Source organism: Mytilus trossulus, chromosome 4 (genome assembly GCF_036588685.1).
Source record: "Mytilus trossulus isolate FHL-02 chromosome 4, PNRI_Mtr1.1.1.hap1, whole genome shotgun sequence".
Lineage (NCBI taxonomy): Eukaryota > Metazoa > Mollusca > Bivalvia > Mytilida > Mytilidae > Mytilus > Mytilus trossulus.
In genome coordinates, this window is record NC_086376.1 from 43,626,263 (window position 1) to 43,645,496 (window position 19,234).

General features: G+C 32.7%; 1 long non-coding RNA gene across 1 annotated transcript; it reads left to right on the forward strand.

The window, feature by feature from the left end:
• Positions 1-9,233: 9,233 nt before the first annotated feature.
• On the forward strand, positions 9,234-14,732 carry LOC134715337 (uncharacterized). Its single transcript, XR_010106664.1, has 4 exons — positions 9,234-9,302; positions 9,765-9,832; positions 10,528-10,592; positions 10,911-14,732. It is a non-coding gene; the product is annotated as an uncharacterized LOC134715337 (long non-coding RNA).
• Positions 14,733-19,234: the final 4,502 nt, after the last annotated feature.

A 19,234-nucleotide genomic window follows, 5' to 3' on the forward strand; every position in this document is an offset into this window, starting at 1 on the left:
CAGTCACATGTCCAATGTCCTTGACCTCATTTTCCTGGTTCAGTGACTACTTTTTGTAAATTCTCCCTTATTAAAAGTAATGAGATACCGGTAACTATATTTGGTATGTTTGTACCTTGCAAGGTCCTCATGCTAGTCAGAGAGTTTTCTCTTGATCTTGACCTCATTTCATGGAACAGTGAACAAGGTTAAGTTTTGCTGGTCAGGTCCATTTCTCAGATACTACAAGCAATTATAGATTCAGTATATTCAGTGATTGGAAGGACTGTAAGGTGAACATGTCCAACTGACCTTGACCTCATTGTGGTGGCTCAGTGGATATAGATAACTTTTTTGTGTTTTATTCTGTTTTCTTACTGTATTTGGTGTCTGGAATATTGTAATGTGTACATGTCTAGCTGGCAGGTGTAATATGACCTTGACCTCATTTTCATGATTCAGTGGTCAAAGTTAAGTTTTTGAGTTTTGGTCTTTTTTTCTAATACTATATGCAATAGGTCAACTATATTTGGTGTATGGAAATATTTTATGATCAATATGTCAATCGTGCAGGTTCTATTTGACCTTGACCTCATGTTCACAGTTCATTGCTCATTTTTAAGTTTTTGTGTTTTAGTCTGATTCAAATTTAAGCAATAGGTCATTATATTTGTTGTATGAAAGAATTGTTAGCGGTACATGCCTGCCTGTCATTGTTCATCTGACCTTGACCTCATTTTCATGGTTCATTGGTCAATGTCTAGTTTTCTTGGTTAAAGTTAAGTTTATGTGACAGTTGTAAGGAAGCTTTGTTTATGATCAAAAGATAGTATCCAGAATAAAATTTGTCAAAAAAAAATCCTGTCTTTCTGCCTTTTACTAATAAATGGACTTTATCTAACATTACATACAGTCTGCAGATAGTGTTGTTTTAAAATTTTATTGGATTCATTAAATATCCTGGATTTTTACCAAACTTAGACAGAAGCTTCTTACAATCATAAGATAGTATTGAGAGGAATATTTTTATTAATTTTTCCCTCATTTTTGTTTAGCCTTCTATTTATAGAAAAGGCTAGACACAGGGTTCCACGGAGGGACTCTTACAATTTTTTTATTTATTTTGAAGAAGAAAAAAAATTAAGGAAGCTAATTTTTTAAAAGTTTTATATCTTGTTTGATATTTTTGAACTTATTTTGTTTTGTTTTTGTTTCAGATTCCAGCACCAGGTAAATAATAATAATTTTTATCACACATTTTGTACTGATATGTACGTTTTTGCATGGCCAATAATAGCCTGAAGTCAAGGTTGGTTATCAGCCCTCGGGGCCGATATCGAAATCAGCCCTCGAAATCCATATCAAGCCCCCGAGTTTTTGACGTCATGAAGAATTAAGAAAATATATGACGCAACACTGGAATGAGTAGCGATATAGGATTCTTCCTACGCATTTTTTAACATTTGTAATGTAGCACTTTAAAGTCGTTTAATATTTGCAATTCTTAGAATTGATATATTTATTGTTAATTATTTCTGAAACTTTTCACAAAACGTTGTTAACCAACTGTGGTACAAACATTTTTTTTTAACTCACAGTGATACATTTATCAGCGTTATTTTTTTCGTTAAATATCTTTTTGATTTTTGATGAAATATCAAACATAATTTGGTGTAAGCTATTTGTTTTCTCCTGCTTGAAAATATGTGATAAATAGATTATTACATGTCATTTTCCATATGTCCATGGTATCAGCCCACGACCCATATCAAGCCCTCGGGCTAAAGCCCTCTGGCTTGATATGGGAGTCTAGGGCTGATACCAGGGCCATATGGAAAATGCCATGTAATAATCTATAATTATCTATTTCCTTTTATATGTTTTTCATGTGTATGGTTGTATTTTTTCCTTTCTATTCTATAGGTTACTTAAAATAATTGATATGGAGGTTGGTTCATCTATTTCGTTTATGTGTATAGTTGTGTGGAAAGACCTATAGGTTTTCTTCTGATTATTTTTTAATTTTTTTTCTTCTGCCTTAGTTTTTTCCTAAGCTGTTGTGTGTTTCACAAGATGTCGCTTAGATATTTGGAATATGATATTGTACAGTTCGTACACTTTTGTAACTTCTACTGGGTGACCAAATACTTTTCCAAAACACTGTTCCTATTGTTATTTCCAAAACATCGCAACTGTATAAGAAACCGATCGACACACTTTGCTCTTTATATCCTCAGGATGTTTTCATTTTATTTTGACCAAAGCCGTATAAAGATTCTATTATATATGAGAGTTATTTCCCCTTTTGTATTTGATATAAGTGAAATGTATTTGTAACTGGAAACCATAAGTGATAGAGGCCTAGGGTCATTTGATTTGTGATCCTTGGTCCATAAAAATGAATATGAGATCAAGGTCAAAGGTCAAGGTCATGTTCAAAATAATACATGAATTTGAGTTGAAAGGGTACAAAGTCTGCACGTAATGAGAGTTTTCTCCCCTGTAATATCTCGAAAAAACAACGGGAAGTGACCTTTTCTAAACTGGAAGTAGCTATTTTTTCACTAAATTAATGTAAAAGTATATAGAACCATATATTTTTGAAATCAGTGTCAAGTAAACTCTCAAACAATATCGGAAGTGACATTTTTCAAAGTAGAACAAATCTCCTTTTTTTATATTTTTTATTTGTATAGAAACCATATATTTTTGGAATCGGGGAACAATAAGCTGGAATCAACATTCATAATCAAATTTTATTTTTTTCATATTAGAATTATCCTTACTTGTGGAAAGACCTTCAATTGTTCACTCAACAATTGGTTTTTAATTTTCATTGTTTTCTATAGCCTATAGAAAATATATATACCGGTAGTATAGGTAACTTCAAAGAATTGAAAGTGAAGCATGTTTATCTATTTCATTTTATTATTTTCATTTTTATCGGTTTCATTTTATATGTTTTCATGTGTATGGGTTTTTTTTTTCTCTCTATTTTCTATAGGTGTATTTCTTTATTTTTAAATTTATTTCCATTTTCTTTAGGTTACTTCAAAGAATTGAAAGTGAAGTATTGTTATCTATTTCATTTTATGTTTTAGGTTATGTCCAGGATCGGACAGGCAGGTATGTTAAGATAGGATTGTTTTTATGTTTGTATGCCTTTTTGTTCAAGTTTCCTCTAGGTGGCGTCCCAAGGATCAAGAAGGAAAGGTATGTTAAGATAAGATTGTGTAATGTTTGTATGTCTTTTTGTCCAAGTTTCCTCTAGGTGGCGTACCAAGGATCAGAAAGACAGGTATGTTAAGATAAGATTGTGTATATGTTTGTATGCCTTTTTGTCCAAGTTTCCTCTAGGTGGCGTCCCAAGGATCAAGATGGAAAGGTATGTTAAGATAAGATTGTGTATATGTTTGTATGCCTTTTTGTCCAAGTTTCCTCTAGGTGGCATCCCAAGGATCAAGAAGGAAAGGTATGTTAAGATAAGATTGTGTATATGTTTGTATGCCTTTTTGTCCAAGTTTCCTCTAGGTGGCGTCCCAAGGATCAAGAAGGAAAGGTATGTTAAGATAAGATTGTGTATATGTTTGTATGCATTTTTGTCCAAGTTTCCTCTAGGTGGCGTCCCAAGGATCAAGAAGGAAAGGTATGTTAAGATAAGATTGTGTATATGTTTGTATGCCTTTTTGTCCAAGTTTCCTCTAGGTGGCGTCCCAAGGATCAAGAAGGAAAGGTATGTTAAGATAAGATTGTGTATATGCTTGTATGCCTTTTTGTCCAAGTTTCCTCTAGGTGGCGTCCCAAGGATCAAAAGGACAGGTATGTTAAGATAAGATTGTGTATATGTTTGTATGCCTTTTAGTCCAAGTTTCCTCTAGGTGGCGTCCCAAGAATCAAGAAGGACAGGTATGTTAAGATAAGATTGTGTATAATGCTTGTATGCCTTTTTGTCCAAGTTTCCTCTAGTTGGCGTCCCAAGGATCAAGAAGGAAAGGTATGTTAAGATAAGATTGTGTATATGTTTGTATGCCTTTTTGTCCAAGTTTCCTCTAGGTGGCGTCCCAAGGATCAAGAAGGAAAGGTATGTTAAGATAAGATTGTGTATATGTTTGTATGCCTTTTTGTCCAAGTTTCCTCTAGGTGGCGTCCCAAGGATCAAGAAGGAAAGGTATGTTAAGATAAGATTGTGTATATGTTTGTATGCCTGTTTGTCCAAGTTTCCTCTAGGTGGCGTCCCAAGGATCAAGAAGGAAAGGTATGTTAAGATAAGATTGTGTATATGTTTGTATGCCTTTATGTCCAAGTTTCCTCTAGGTGGCGTCCCAAGGATCAAGAAGGAAAGGTATGTTAAGATAAGATTGTGTATATGTTTGTATGCCTTTTTGTCCAAGTTTCCTCTAGGTGGCGTCCCAAGGATCAAGAAGGAAAGGTATGTTAAGATAAGATTGTGTATATGTTTGTATGCCTTTTTGTCCAAGTTTCCTCTAGGTGGCGTCCAAAGGATCAAGAAGGAAAGGTATGTTAAGATAAGATTGTGTATATGCTTGTATGCCTTTTTGTCCAAGTTTCCTCTAGGTGGCGTCCCAAGGATCAAAAGGACAGGTATGTTAAGATAAGATTGTGTATATGTTTGTATGCCTTTTAGTCCAAGTTTCCTCTAGGTGGCGTCCCAAGAATCAAGAAGGACAGGTATGTTAAGATAAGATTGTGTATAATGCTTGTATGCCTTTTTGTCCAAGTTTCCTCTAGTTGGCGTCCCAAGGATCAAGAAGGAAAGGTATGTTAAGATAAGATTGTGTATATGTTTGTATGCCTTTTTGTCCAAGTTTCCTCTAGGTGGTGTCCCAAGGATCAAGAACGAAAGGTATGTTAAGATAAGATTGTGTATATGTTTGTATGCCTTTTTGTCCAAGTTTCCTCTAGGTGGCGTCCCAAGGATCAAGAAGGAAAGGTATGTTAAGATAAGATTGTGTATATGTTTGTATGCCTTTTTGTCCAAGTTTCCTCTAGGTGGCGTCCCAAGGATCAAGAAGGAAAGGTATGTTAAGATAAGATTGTGTATATGTTTGTATGCCTTTATGTCCAAGTTTCCTCTAGGTGGCGTCCCAAGGATCAAGAAGGAAAGGTATGTTAAGATAAGATTGTGTATATGTTTGTATGCCTTTTTGTCCAAGTTTCCTCTAGGTGGCGTCCCAAGGATCAAGAAGGAAAGGTATGTTAAGATAAGATTGTGTATATGTTTGTATGCCTTTTTGTCCAAGTTTCCTCTAGGTGGGGTCCCAAGGATCAAGAAGGAAAGGTATGTTAAGATAAGATTGTGTATATGTTTGTATGCCTTTTTGTCCAAGTTTCCTCTAGGTGGCGTCCAAGGGATCAAGAAGGAAAGGTATGTTAAGATAAGATTGTGTATATGTTTGTATGCCTTTTTGTCCAAGTTTCCTCTAGGTGGTGTCCCAAGGATCAAGAAGGAAAGGTATGTTAAGATAAGATTGTGTATATGTTTGTATGCCTTTTTGTCCAAGTTTCCTCTAGGTGGCGTCCCAAGGATCAAGAAGGAAAGGTATGTTAAGATAAGATTGTGTATATGTTTGTATGCCTTTTTGTCCAAGTTTCCTCTAGGTGGCGTCCAAGGGATCAAGAAGGAAAGGTATGTTAAGATAAGATTGTGTATATGTTTGTATGCCTTTTTGTCCAAGTTTCCTCTAGGTGGCGTCCCAAGGATCAAGAAGGAAAGGTATGTTAAGATAAGATTGTGTATATGTTTGTATGCCTTTTTGTCCAAGTTTCCTCTAGGTGGCGTCCAAAGGATCAAGAAGGAAAGGTATGTTAAGATAAGATTGTGTATATGTTTGTATGCCTTTTTGTCCAAGTTTCCTCTAGGTGGCGTCCCAAGGATCAAGAAGGAAAGGTATGTTAAGATAAGATTGTGTATATGTTTGTATGCCTTTTTGTCCAAGTTTCCTCTAGGTGGGGTCCCAAGGATCAAGAAGGAAAGGTATGTTAAGATAAGATTGTGTATATGTTTGTATGCCTTTTTGTCCAAGTTTCCTCTAGGTGGCGTCCAAGGGATCAAGAAGGAAAGGTATGTTAAGATAAGATTGTGTATATGTTTGTATGCCTTTTTGTCCAAGTTTCCTCTAGGTGGCGTCCCAAGGATCAAGAAGGAAAGGTATGTTAAGATAAGATTGTGTATATGTTTGTATGCCTTTTTGTCCAAGTTTCCTCTAGGTGGCGTCCCAAGGATCAAGAAGGAAAGGTATGTTAAGATAAGATTGTGTATATGTTTGTATGCCTTTTTGTCCAAGTTTCCTCTAGGTGGCGTCCAAGGGATCAAGAAGGAAAGGTATGTTAAGATAAGATTGTGTATATGTTTGTATGCCTTTTTGTCCAAGTTTCCTCTAGGTGGCGTCCCAAGGATCAAGAAGGAAAGGTATGTTAAGATAAGATTGTGTATATGTTTGTATGCCTTTTTGTCCAAGTTTCCTCTAGGTGGCGTCCCAAGGATCAAGAAGGAAAGGTATGTTAAGATAAGATTGTGTATATGTTTGTATGCCTTTTTGTCCAAGTTTCCTCTAGGTGGCTTCCCAAGGATCAAGAAGGAAAGGTATGTTAAGATAAGATTGTGTATATGTTTGTATGCCTTTTTGTCCAAGTTTCCTCTAGGTGGCGTCCCAAGGATCAAGAAGGAAAGGTATGTTAAGATAAGATTGTGTATATGTTTGTATGCCTTTTTGTCCAAGTTTCCTCTAGGTGGCGTCCCAAGGATCAAGAAGGAAAGGTATGTTAAGATAAGATTGTGTATATGTTTGTATGCCTTTTTTCCAAGTTTCCTCTAGGTGGCGTCCCAAGGATCAAGAAGGAAAGGTATGTTAAGATAAGATTGTGTATATGTTTGTATGCCTTTTTGTCCAAGTTTCCTCTAGGTGGCGTCACAAGGACCAAGAAGGAAAGGTATGTTAAGATAAGATTGTGTATATGTTTGTATGCCTTTTTGTCCAAGTTTCCTCTAGGTGGCGTCCCAAGGATCAAGAAGGAAAGGTATGTTAAGATAAGATTGTGTATATGTTTGTATGCCTTTTTGTCCAAGTTTCCTCTAGGTGGCGTCCCAAGGATCAAGAAGGAAAGGTATGTTAAGATAAGATTGTGTGCATGTTTGTCTTGTATTAAGATGATTTAAGTTTGTATTACAGATGGAGGAGCCCAGATGAAAGTTCAGTACTAGACCTGCAGGAAAATTGTTTCATTTCATTTGCCAGCTAATGATGATGATGTAAGTATTTGGTCATTACAATTGTGTTTAAAACTATTTTAAAAAAATTATTAGGTAATAAAAATCCGTTTTTAGTTTTAAAGACCACTTGAAATTTATGACAAAATTGTCCATAATTTTTTATAATATCTAAAGAAATATAATTTTAAAAGATTCATTGTAATTGTAAATAGACTGATCCCCCAATTTAGGATTTGAAATAAAACATGCATCACATTTATTTCTGAATAAGTTTTTACAACAAATATACTCTTAATATTGACAATTTGGATATTTACATAATTATTAACATTTTAATTGGGAAAATATGACTGTTGAGATTGTTTGTTCAAAATTGATACAAATAAAAATGAAAATGGTTAATGAATTATAGGCAAAAAGAGCAGAGACACAGAAAATTGCGCCATTGATAAAGATCTGGAAAGAAGCTTAAAGGAAAGAACAAGTGTCAGTCAAGATGGCAGATGAGTAGCAACTCCATGGAAGATGAATAAGATCTTCAACCAAGTCCAAGGCTTTGCCATGTAAGCAGCAAGCAGCAAGGATAGTAGCTGGATTGAAGATTAATTATTACATTGATCTTCAACTAAGTCTGAGGCTTTGTCATGAAAGAAATAATGCAAGTATAATATTCCAGCCAATTAATTCTGTACATTATCTGGAAAAAAGTGATAGTCTATCAGGATTGTCTATAAGGCAACACACATTTTTGTTATTTTTTACATTTACAACACACAAAAATAGATATTTATCAGTTTGATAAATGTTTTCCGGGACATGAATAAAATTTTACACCATGAAAAGTCCATCCTGATAGCATTTTTACTTCAAGGGAGACTTACTTAGTACAATAAACAGCAAGAATATCTCTTCCAGTGGGAGATAACTTACTATTATGCAATCAGAATACAGAATAGATAAATAATAAAAACTTAGGCTGGCAATTTAACAAATTTGTAAAATATATAATTTGTGTCAACATTAATTCCTTTTTTTAGGTTATAAAACAGTGTCAATGTTTTCATGAAGGGGATCAGTTAAAGACTTGTGGTATAATATATCTAAAATACAAGTAAGTATATAATTCCTCTTTACTAACAAATTTTATCATCATAAAATAAGTTTACAGGGAAAAACTTGCACTAGGCTTAAAGTTGTAAATTTGAGGTCAAATGGGTTTTTTTTGTTGACTTAAGGTTCTAAAATTTTTAATTGATCACACCGATGTCATTGTAAAGACTTGTGTGCAGGCTTTGGCTAAACCACCAAATTAAGTACCAACAAAATTTCAATTGTTTACCAAATAAGACACTGAAAATGGCCCAATTGATGCAGGTCGGGATATTAAGCTTGAAGGAATATTAGTCTATTTATATTGACCAACAGCAGCTTTATAAATATAATCTAACTTATAATTTTTAGTTTTTGTTCCAGAAGCCGGCCATTCCCAAGTTTCAGTCCAGATGGCAGATGAGCAGCAAGTTTACTTAGATCTTCAACCAAGTCCAAGGCTTTGCCATGTAAGCAGCAAGCAGCAAGGATAGCAGCTGGAATGAAGATTAATTATTACGTTGATCTTCAACCAAGTCTGAGGCTTTGTCATGAAAGAAATAATGCAAGTATTCAAGCCGATTAATTCTGTACATTTTCAGGAAAAATGCGATAAAGTTTATAAGGATTATCTATAAGGCAACACACATTTTTTGTTATTTTGCACATTTACAACACACAAAAAAATGATATTGATCAGTTTAATAAATGTTTTTCCAGTACACAAATAAAATTTTATACAATGAATGGTAAATTCTGATAGAATTTTGATCTCAAGGGAGACTAGTACAATAAACAGCAAGAATGTTTCTTTCAGTGGGAGATAACTCACTATTACGCAATCAGAATTCAGAATAAATTAATAAAAATTAAAGGCTGGCAATTTAACAAATTTGTAAAATATATAATTTGTGTCAATTTAATTCCATTTTAGGTTATAAAACAGTGCCAATGTTTTCATGAAGGGGAGTAAGACTTGTGGTATAATATATCTTAAATACAAGTACGTATATATGTATGATCTATAAGGCAACACCCAGTTTTGTAATTTTGCACATTCACAATTAATTAAAGTGCAACACACAAAAATAGATATTTTATCAGTGTGTTAAGACGTCTTAATATACAAATCTGTATAAAATAAAATTTCCTCTATTTAAACAAATTTTATCAACAAAAAATAAGTTTACAGGGGAAAAAAACATCGCTAGGCCTAATGGTGTAAGAGTTCAATTCTTTTATTTTTGTTGGCTGAAGGTTCTAAAAATTTGAACTGATTAAACATGTCATTGCAACGACTAATGTATGCAGATTTTGGCTAAACCATGAAATAAAGTACCAACAAAAATACCAATTAGTGCTGAAGAAAATAAGGAAATCCACAATCATATTACAAACCATATTCCAACATTGATTTTATATATTTTGCAAGAACTTTTGATTTACTAAACATTTTACTTTTCAGGCTAGCAATGATTACTGCATTTTAGTATGAATAGAGTTTTAGAATTATTATTGGAGTGGACTTTTGAGGTAAGAAAGAACCATTGCATAGGTTTATGAACTTAAGGACCGCTCACAAATCATAATACCAAATAACCATGGAATTTATTTTAAATTTCAAGCATAAGAAATAATGCAAATGTCATAATTAAAAATAGTTCCCCTAGTTCAAATAATAGCCTAGCTGTTATTCATTAATTACAGATCACGTAAATGCCCTTAAATTTTGTTAAGACTGTGACGTTTAAGACAAAAACTAGACTTGTGGTTTTCATTGAAGTCTAAGGATGTCGAGGGTTTGCGATTAGACGGAAAGCCACCATACTTGGTCAAATTGTTTTCCATCATGTGTAGTTGACCATAATGTACCACCATTTTAATTTGACCATTTTGAAAGAAGTTATGGGAAATCTTTCACAATTTTAAATATGGTGATCATTAGAAAATTTCTAAACACAACTCCTCTGACCGAGACTCATTTACAGAGATTGTTTTCCCATGAATAGTTATAAAATAAGGTATGATTGCTGATGAGACAACTTATAATCCACCAAAGTTCAAATGAAGTGGATTGAAGCAATTATTGTCACATTGATGTGTTCTCTGCATCTTTTTTCACCTTGAGATGTTATATATCATATATTTCTATAGAATGTACTTAAGTATACATACCAATAGTGATTCTTTTTTTACTATTTTCAATGACTAAGCATTTTATTTTTCAGGTTAGCATTACAGCTTGTCTGTGCAGATTGATGTTGGAAATGGCTATATGAATTGACTTTTAAAAGTAAGAAAGAACTATTTTATAGATTTATAAAATTTTCTATTTAAGATCATGTAAATTTTCATGATTTTTATAATGTTTTTACAATTTAATGTTTTCTGGATTGACATGTCAAGTTTTAGGAAAGGAAAAATTATTATTTTGGAAAAGTTTCTCTGCTTTAACTGTAAAAAGTTTTAAGCCATTGGCCCATATTGGCGTAAAGTGCTTTTCAAACATTTCAATAAAGAAATAAAGTTATTCCCATTTTAATTGCTATTTGTTGCCTATTACAATTTCTGAAAATATGACAGAAAATTGAAAAGTGTTATTCTTTTTCAGATATTAATTACTGTGGCTGAAGGATATAAATGTGTGATTATTTCTCCATACTTCTAAATTAGAGATGTTGTGAAGATTCTTAACATGTTGACAGCTGGGCGCTCTCTCTTCAGAAGACATAAGATTTAAAATCCCCATTCTGACAGGACATGACTGCCAATCTGTATATCCTGCCTGAGTATCATGCAATACCAAACAGATGCCTTACTTTTACATGTATTTTACTGCAAGTCTGAAGAAGACCAAAAGTGACCATATTTCCTTTTGTGTCTTTCTAACTCTACCAAACAGTTTCCAATATGAACAGTTCATATAAATCTTGCATACTTCTTCTTGTATCATATACATGTTTTTTGATGGATTAAACTGTAAAACTATTGTAATTTTAGCACTACCAGAGTAATTATAAATGAACTGTTTTACAAAGCAATTATTTAATTTTTCATTCATTGAGTTATGCCAAGTCCAAAAAAAAGTAGAATATTGATGAAACATCTTACTTTCAAGGACTGTAAAATAAAAGTTTCTGTAAAACAATAATTTGTGTACTAAATGTAATGTAAAATTTTGTATATTATTGAATTCATATGAAACTTTTTTCTTCTTCTCTAGTGGTTCAAATATATGACAATTAAGCATAGAAATAACCAAAAAGAAACAAATTTCTCCTTCCTAATTCTTCTATAGGCACTTTTATATGTAAATATGTGTTACAGCCTAAATTGACCTGAATTTATTTTTAGTCATGCATCGCTTTGGACCATTTTCTAACTGTGTGGTATGCTATTGTAACTTTTCCATCCAGAAAGAATTATTTAAGGCGAAATTGCTTTTAATTTGGTGGACAAAATTACAATTGTTTAGAAGCATCCCCTATTTTATTTAATACATGTACATAAAATAACAAGCCCCCTATTAATATATGGGGAAATGGGATAAAATCAACTTGGTTATCAGAATTTGTGATTATCTCCCCTTATTAAAAAGAACTTAAGCCAGTGTAGGAATTTTACAGGAAATATTTCGCCTCAAGTCTTTAAATAGGCCTAAATCAAACTTGATTCATCAAACACCTTGTTTTAAACATAGCAGAACAGTTAATATGCTGGTCAATGCCCCATGTCCTCTGCAAATTGGATAACTGAAAAGAAAGTCCTTAAATGATAAACAATTGTTTCTTTGATCCAAAAAATTGAATATAAGGGGTTTGGGGTATACAATAATCAACTAATGCAAAGGTTGTCTGATTTGATTTTTTCATTAAATGTCAATAAATTGGCTTTCATTTTTATGATTGAAAAATAAGGGGAGATAATTTTGACATAGTAGAATCCTGACTGCAAAAGTAGTAGGAATGAAAATTTCCATATATTTTATCTTATTAACAGCATGCTAGGTTTATTTTGAATAATAAATTTACAAAAAAGTATAAATTTGGAAAGTTATTATTAATTGGAAAATGAATGAGAGGTTTCCTGATTTTAACTTGATCTTTTGAGGAACATTTTTATGCATTTGGTTCTAACCTAACCTCAATAAGTAAATTTGTAGTTTCCATTTTCTGTTAAAATTAATTGCATAAATTTACTTTAGGTAAAAAAATAACATCATTGTAGACATATTTCTTGTTCATTTGGGTATTTTAAAATGCTATCTCTTTACTCTTTAAGATGTTTTTTTCAAACCCCTAAAAAACAGTTTGCTTAACTGACCTGTAAAATAAGATGTTTCTTTCTTTAATTCGTAATTATCCAATATATGGATCTATTTGTCCATCAATATCTCCAGTTCAAATCTCCAATATTTAATCCCTAAAGTTCATGCCTCGGATATATATATGTAAAGTTCAGTTACATTAAAACAGAATTTAAGGTTTCAGCAACACATGAGGGATTGCTGCAGTAATTTAGTAAGTTAGACAAGTTTTGGTTACCCTGATCAGGATTAAAACTACAGAAGAGCAGAAAATTCCCAAGTGATGATGTGTTCTTCACAATTTGTCACCATAAGAAGAAATTAAAAATAGAGAGTGAGTGAAGGTATGACAGTAAACTGGATTAAGAATGTTAAATAAAATATGTTTTTGCAAATTTGGACGACAATTAATTGCAATTATGTACCATTTCAACAATAGAAGTAGTATCGACTTGCAAATCCATACCATTACATCACTGGAAGCAGTATGGTTGTCTGAGGGAAGCCAATTGGAAGTACGTACCTCTTAGTGAAGCTAATTGGGAGCACACCCTCTGTCTTGTTGTGAAGCTGATTTGAAGCAGTACATATATACCTCTGTCTGCTAAAGCTAATTAGAAGCAGTACCCCTGGCAGAGAGGTCCCAATTAGAAGTACGTAACTCTGAGGGAAGCCAATTGGAAGCATGTACCTCTGCAAAATTTGATTAAACATTATTAAACAAATTTTATTTAACATTCTTTTTAAAGTTTACTTGCATACCAACTCTCATTTTTTATTTATAATTACTCCCCTTATTGACATTGTGACGTGCAAATTATCACTTCACCATTTAGTAGATCCTTCTAATAAATTACTACAACACACGATCAAGTATTGTTATAAGGGTAAAATACTTTATTAATTTTAGTTTATGCACCTTTAAATGATTACTAAACTTACTGTAACTTTTTGGAAGCTAAGGTTCCTCAAGGTCTATAGGGAGAACGATATAAGTTTGCTGTGAAGGGCATATGATACATATCAGGAAAAGACCCATTTTTTAACTGACTTAACATGAAAATGAATTCATGGACCTCTCTTTTTGAAAATTACATTAAGCTTGAATATGTTTAAAGATTATTTGTGCCAATTTGAAGAAACCACCAATGGAATTGTTCTAAATAAGATAAATATACAGCCAATAATGATGTTTCTTTTACTGAAATCGTTACCATATGTTGTAACACAAATTTAACTCAAAACACACAATATGTAGAGATGATAATCCAGTTTTTTTAATTACAAAACTCCCCTTGTGTTTATATTTTATGACAAAAAAGTTCAGTATGTCTTTCTATTACTTGGAAATATTCAAGAAACCTAAATGTCTAGTAAATGTCTAATATTTGACTGCTCATCTATCAAAGTAACACATAAAGGTACATGTATAATTACATATTTGAATTAACTAGGTGAATAAATAGCTTGTAAGCAAACTTTGGGTTTATTATTTTTAATAAATTTATTTAAATGTAAAATACAATAAATTACTTTTTGTTTAGATTAAATTGTCAGAGGATGGGATAGAATCATCGGTTCTTAAGTTAATGAATTCATAAGAACAGACTTTGCAATCATATCAGTTTGTTAATTAATATTTGTGGTCTCAAAAAATCCTTGAAATAAAATAATTACTCATGGCACCAAATAGATTTTACTAGAAATTATTTTGTTATGTAGTAGTTTTAAGTGAAAATTGAAACTCTTAATATTTCTTTTAACAATTTTAAATTATAAACCTCATATCTACTTCAAAAAAATAGTTTTTAATAAATGAAGAAAAGTTTGACAATTTTCAGTTTAAATTCAAATTGCAGATTTGACATGATAAATTCATTATTTTTATTAACGTTCCTTAGTAAGCTTTAGATTAGAAAATCTTGAAAAAGCAAAAGAAAAAAAGTGTACCAACAGTGAAAGGATTAATAATTTTAGAATGAATTCAAAGTTTTCCAATGTATATAGCTGCATACTAGAAATTGGTATTTGTTTACTTGACAAAAACAGGATTTTTATTTTCAACCTTTTTTCAACTTTTGAACCCCAACCAAAAAGATACACTAGTTTTCTCTACCAATTAAAAGTGTTGTGCTTACCGGTAATTATTTAATAAATTCCGTTGTCCACTATGCTTGCTGGGCTATCGGCAACACTATATATATATATTGTATTCATTTATGCCTTATAATAGATATGAGCGTATTAGAGGGTATACATATAGTTATTCAAATGCAAAAGGTTGACTTGAGATTATTTCTCTAGTACTGGTACAAGTTATTGAATTCTTATTGTATAATGTATGTTTATATTGATAATTTGTCTTATAAAATGGCAGCTCACAATATGCTGTACTTGAGCTAGTCAACAAACATAAGTTTGTGTTGTGTTTTTTGTCGAGCCTGTGACTTTAGTTGCAGAAAGCTCGACATAGGGATAGTGATCCGGCGGCAGCTACAGCGCAAGGTGTTAGCTCACTTCTTAAAGCTTTATATTTTAGTAGGTGGAAGACATACTTTGTATATAGGTGCCTCATGTTACGAAGTTTCCGTCAGTCACGTGGCCAATGTCCTTGACCTCATTTTCATGGTTCAGTGACTACTTGAAAAAAAAGTTAAGATTTTTTGTAATATTTAATTCTCTCTTATTAGTAGTAATAGGATAACTATATTTGGTATGTGTGTACCTTGTAAGGTCCTCATGCCTGTCAGACAGTTTTGACTTGACCTTGACATCATTTCATGGATCAGTGAACAAGGTTAAGTTTTGGTGGTCAAGTCCATAACTCAGATACTACAAGCAATAGGTCTTGTATATTTGGTGTATGGAAGGACTGTAAGGTGTACATGTCCAACTGGCAGGTGTCATCTGACCTTGACCTCATTTTCATGGTTCAGTGGTTATAGTTAAATTTTTGTGTTTTGGTCTGTTTTTCTTACACTGTATGCAATAGGTCTACTATATTTGGTGTATGGAATGATTGTAAGGTATACATGTCCAACTGGCAGGTGTCATCTGACCTTGACCTCATTTTCATGGTTCAGTGGTTATAGTTAAATTTTTGTGTTTTGGTCTGTTTTTCTTATACTGTATGCAATAGGTCTACTATATTTAGTGTATGTAATGATTGTAAGGTGTACATGTCTAGCTGGCAGATGTCATCTGACCTTGACCTCATTTTCATGGTTCAATAGTCAAAGTTAAGTTTTTGAGGTTTGGTCTTTTTTTTAAATTTTATATGCAATAGGTCAACTATATTTGGTGTATTGAAATATTTTATGATCAAATTGTCAGTTGCACACGTTTTATTTGACCATGACCTCCTTTTCACGGTTCATTGCTCATGTTGCTCAGTGTTAAGTTTTTGTGTTTTGGTCTGTTTTTCTTAATCTATAAGCAATAGGTCAACTATATTTGTTGTATGGAAGAATTGTTAGCTGTACATGTCTGCCTGGCATTGTCCATCTGACCTTGACCTTATTTTTATATGGTTCATTGGTCAATGTTTAGTTTTCTTGGATAATGTTAAGTTTGTGTGACAGTTGTAATAAAGCTTTATATTTAGGACTATCTACAAAATATCAATGATTAGTAAAGAAGGCGAGACATTTCAGCGTGTGCACTCTTGTCTTTAAAGAGTTAAAGGTTAAATGTATTTAGTGGAAAGAAGACTAATTTACGATCCTATGTCCTTCAAGCTGTCTGAGTCTTTGATTAAAATAAGATGTGGTATGATTGCCATTTAGGCTCAACTCTCCACAAGAGACCAAATGACACTTCAAAAAACAACCCTAGGTCACGGTACGGCCTTCAACAATGAGCAAAACCCATACTAAATAGTCAGCTATTAAAAGCCATAAAATGACAAATCTAAAACAGTTCAAACATTTGTTTTGTTAAGCCTATATATTTGAGGGAAAGAAGTTAAGGTAATATTATATATATTTTAAATATAAGTATGTCTGAACCAGTGACGACTCTACAAGAGATTTCATCCATCAGATCACCAGCAGTGATGGTGATACAAGGCTGACAATACATTCTGTATATATAATTCCTCTAAAGATCTCAGGTGAGCCGTTTATTTGGCTATTGCAAATGGCAGTCAGCAGGGTTTAAGAACATGCGTTGTTCAACCTGCTTAAATGGAGTGCCTTTTCTTAAAATATCTTTTTCACTTTTTTGGTCTTTTGGGAAATGCTGTTTGTGCTGTATTTAGACCCCTCTAATTAGAAATTTGTTTTGCATGCACACACATTAAAATTTCAGTTTTTATCCAACGCAATCATGTTTGAACATTGTTTTCAATTTAGACTTATTTATATTTTTTGTGTGTGAATAGACTAGTATATAAAATGGACTTGACAAAACCTATGATAATACTACGCTATAAAGAGCGGTATATAGTGATGCACATGTCCATCCATCCCTATGTACTTCTGTTAGTACTATAATTTCCACTCCAGGTTTCAACTACAGCTTGAATAAATCTTTGAAATATCAAGGCAATTTCATGGACCATATAATTGAGGGAAAGTAAAATTTTAATGATTTTGACATTAAAGTTGAACAAGAAATGCCCTAGTTACCGCTAAAATATGGGTTTTCATGATAATACTGCTCAACCAAATCTATTGAAATTAAGTTAGTATAAAAAAGATGTGGAATGATTGCCAATGAGACAACTCTCTACAAGAGACAAATTGACAGAAATTCACAACTATAGGTCACTGTACGGCCTTCAATAATCAGTAAAGCCCATACCACATAGACAGCTAGCTATAAAAGGCCATGAAATGACAAATAAAAAATTCAAAGGAGAAAACTAACAGCCTAATTTATTTACAAGAATGGAAAACAAATATGTAACACATCAACAAACAACAACCACTGAATACCAGGCTCCTGACTTGGGACAGGCCAATATAATCTCCATAAAAATGATTCATGCAAATGTCAATAAATTTGCATACCAAATATCATTGACTTAACATAAGCAGTTCATCTTAAACTGATCACGAAACTAATACATGTACATTTAATCTAAGCAAAAGTTTCAAAGTCAGTAGACCATGACTGAGGGGGAGGGGCCAAACATTCTTCATGAAAAAGAGATGTACTAATGCTTATACAACTGAATACCAATTATTACTCGATTTATTTCACTTGACTGTGCGGAGTTTAACCGGTTCACTCATAATAAACCAGTCCATCTATAGATAGGTGTATTAGAATAAACTCATCAATGAAGTGTTCAGTAATGCTTTTGTTAATTCCTTTGATGACACTGATAGGTGATTAGAAATCAGTAATAATTATAACGGCAATCATCCTTATCACACACATCTTCAAATAGACTGTCCTTATGCAAATTAAAACCTAGCTCCGCCCGATCAGTTGAAATAACATTGGCCTACCACTAATAGTACTCCTTGAACTGACCTAATCACAAAATAAAACATGTTAGCTTATCAAAATTTTCAAATTTATAGACCATGACTATGGGGACGGAGCCAAATCATCTCCATGGAAATGAGATATGCCAATGCTTCTAAAACTGCATTACCAAATATAATTGACCTTACACTATTGTTTCCCTCTTAACTGACATAATCACAAACTAATACATGTGCAATAGGCAAAAGATTCAAAGTGGATAGACCATGACTCAGGGGCAGGGCCAAATAATCTCGATGGGAATAAGATGTGCCAATGCAAATGCAACTGCATACCAACTATAATTGACCTTCCACTAATGGTTTACTATATACTAGACCCAATTACAAACTAATACATTGTCAACGACAACACCTATGGGTCCTTTGCTGAAAATAGCATACCTATGTCTCACTTTTTGACTCAGTATAAGCATGACACAAACTCATTTTGCGAACATGCGAAACTTTTATTTACTTTGATAGCCTTCTTTGTATTTATATATATATAATCAATTGCTTCGCCAAGCGCAGCTGAATACGACTAAGAGGTCCAATTGCATTATTTTTAACCTCCAACCTTTTCCAAAAAAAAATTCTCCCAGAAGAAATGGTCATAATCTCAATTCAAATTTCCAAAGAAGTTTGCAACCATAATAACCCATTTGAATACATCATAAAAGTCTTAAAATAAAAAATGACATACATAATCAAGGCTAAAATTAAATTAACTCCATCAGCATTTTTTAAAAAGTAGCTTCTAAAAATAAACATCCAGAAAATACAACATTTCTTAATACACATAATTTTAAAGCGGTGTAAGGGAGGTAATTGTAACTGTTGCGTTAATATTACCTCCTTTACACTGCTTTAAAATTATGTTTTCACATTTCACAGCGGTTTTATACTTTAATCATCCCTTATTTTCATTCAAACTATGTATTCACATTGTATCACAGATCAAATTTAATCGTCCATTGTGTGTAAATTCGTGTTCCTACATTTTTGATTGAGTTAAGTCATTCCAATTGATATGTTATAATATAGTGTGTCTTTCTATGTTGTGATGTTATACTATTGTTTCAGAAAAAGGGAGAAGGTTTGGTACCATTAAAACGTTTAATCCCGCCGCAATTGTTTGCTCCTGTCCTAAGT